A 3,076-nucleotide genomic window follows, 5' to 3' on the forward strand; every position below is an offset into this window, starting at 1 on the left:
TCAGAGTAAAAGCCAAAGTCCTCTCAGAAGCCAAGACCCTACAACAACCTCCCTATGGATATGTCTCTGACTTCAGCTCCCACTATTTTCCCCCACTCACTCCACTTGAATCACATTAGCCTCCTTATTGTTTTTTTTTTTTTTTTTTTTTTTTTTTTTTTTTTTTTGCGGTACGCGGGCCTCTCACTGCTGTGGCCTCTCCCATTGCGCAGCACAGGCTCCGGACGCACAGGCCCAGCGGCCACGGCCCACGGGCCCAGCCGCTCCACGGCATGTGGGATCCCCCCAGACCAGGGCACGAACCCGCGCCCCCTGCATTGGCAGGCGGACTCTCAACCACTGCGCCACCAGGGAAGCCCCTTATTGTTCTCTGAACACAGTTTCATCCTCCCACCTCAGGGCCTTTGCACTTGCTATTCCTTCTTCCTGTAATGCTCTTTATCTAGATGTCCACTGTTTGCTTCTTCACCCTCTTAAGGTCTTTACTCAAATGTCATCTTCTCAATGAAATCTTCCCTGACCACCCTATTTAAATTCTAAGAAAATTCTGGCATGCCCTTTCACCCTGCACTGTTTTGTTTTTCTCCATAGCACTTCTCACCACTAGACGCACTATTTTATATATGCATTTGTTTGTCTGTCTACCCCTACCAGAATGAAAACTTTGTGAAAACAAAGTACTTTGTCTAGTCACTGATATTTACCCAGGATCCAGAACAGTACCTAGTACAGAAAAACCAGTAAATATTTGTTGAATTAATGAAAGAATGAATGTTATCTCATGTTATCTTCACTTAAACCCTATAAGGCAGGTCTTATTACCCCAATTTTATGATGCAGAAAGTGAGGCCCAAAGGATTAAATAATTTACCCAATAGCATACATCTAGTGAATACAGGAGTCAAGATTTGACCCCCAAGTCTACTTCCAAAGCTTGTCATTTTTCTCATGACACTGAAATGATTCCTTCAGAAGTAAATACTTGTCTATGTGGCAAAGGCTTAAAATAAAATAAAATAATGTTGCACACATGAAACTTATATAATGTTATAAATCAATGTTGCCTCAATAAAAAATAAATTTAAAAAAAAGAAGTTTCAGGAAAAAAAGGAAAAATTAAAAAAATTAAAAGTCCCTAAATCCCAATCATGTGGTTTGGAATAAACATAGGTATTCTGGGAAGACAGTGATGGTGATAGTATATTTTTTGACTCTGGTCAAATCTCCCCCATAAAATCAGACAAACTCAGCAAAACCCCAAGCCTATGGACAACATCTATAACAAACTAGGTGGCAAAATGTTCCCAAGAAATAATATAAGGTGAGGATAATGCATTGACATAACAGGACCTACACAGTATCAGCATCTGTACAGGATGCAAGATAATATATTAATAACCATATTATTAATAATTATTATTATTAATTAATTGTGTTGCCTTTGGAGGATGATAGGAAACCAATTCATTATCTTGACAACTATTAAATGAAAGGAAAGAATCAAGTATTTATCCTGCCTTTCTTATATGAATTGTACCAGTGGTTAACCAATGAGATGAAGTGAAGGGTCTTACATTGAAATATTCCAACTAATAAATGAAGGAGAAATTAGAGATATGTAACATCAGCATTTTGCAACCACTAATCTAGGCATTGAGCATCAAAAGTTGCTAATATCATAAAAATAGAGATATCCAGATGTTATGTGTCTGCTGATGAAAGATCATACCACCTACAGTCTTGCCACACACAAAAAATTGAACCTGAATCTGAACAAACCTCTAGATTGGGATTTCTCAACCTCAGCACTGATGGTCTTTGGAGCCGGATAACTTCTTGCTGTGGGGATCTTTCCTGTGCATTGTAGGATATGGCAGTAGCACCACTCACCCTGTTGTAAAAATTTTCTTTAATTAAAAAATTAAAATGTCTCTAAACACTGCCAAAAGTCCCCAGGCAGTGGGAGCAAAAGCACTCCCCACTGAAAACCACTGCTCTAGATGCAACTACCATTCCACAGGTTAAAACAAGAGGACAGAGGAACATGTCAAATTAAACCACATGGATGCAACCAGCAAATTACAGACTGTGGGAAACTTCAGAGATCAAATGACCCAGATTCTTCAATGAATAAATTTCCAGGGGAAAAGGCAGCAGTGGAGGGGGGAATCTTTCGATCAAAATAGACTTAAAAAACTTATTTTTAAAAAACAAGCAAAACTAAACTATAGGGTTTAAGGATGCACCTTTGGGTGATAAAACTATAAAGAAATGGAAGAAAGTAATTACAAGTCCAATAGGGAGAAAGGTAGACGGCTGAGGTTCGGATGGGACATTTGGTCGACCTTGGGGCTTCTTAGGAAACTGGCAGTATTCTATTTCTTGACTTTGGAAAAGGTGTGGACCTTATAATAATTCATTGAGTTTTATATTTGTTTTATCCAGTTTTCTGTGTCTGTGTTTTTCCAGTAAATTGCATAAATAAATGAGTAAAAACATAATCAATAAACAGAAGAATCTGCCTTCCTTTCTACTGCACTTGAGTTGAAGTTCTGTGGGAGCTGTCCTTGAGCAGAGAACTTTGAATTTATTAAGTTCGGGTCGATGTTTATGTTCCCTTAGCCCAGAGGTGTAAATCCTGATCATTGCTTCAAAAACAACTTTGAAAACCATAGCAGGACTTAACACAACCCTACACAAACCGTATGTGTGATATCCATACCTTGGCCTACTGTTGAAGGAATGTCTTGCATCAAATCAGCAAATACCTACAAGGGAGCCTGTTGTGCTCCAGGCAATCTGCCAGGCACTGTGAGGAAAGCAAAATAGAAAGATGTGAAGTACTGGCAAATGCAAACAAGGCTCATGGGAACTGCGTGGGCTGAGTTGAGATTTGGGGGGCAATGACTTTTAGAAGGATTTGCAGACGAGCTAGACAGAGACACTCCACAGGTGTATATACTTTCTTGCAAAAGATATGCTCCTGAAGAGTTCTGTGGTGATTAAATTTTTATAAATTTAATTATATGTTCTCATTGACTTACATTATAATCAGAGAGTGGCCTTATCTACATTT

Source organism: Mesoplodon densirostris, chromosome X (assembly GCF_025265405.1).
Source record: "Mesoplodon densirostris isolate mMesDen1 chromosome X, mMesDen1 primary haplotype, whole genome shotgun sequence".
Classification (NCBI taxonomy): domain Eukaryota; kingdom Metazoa; phylum Chordata; class Mammalia; order Artiodactyla; family Ziphiidae; genus Mesoplodon; species Mesoplodon densirostris.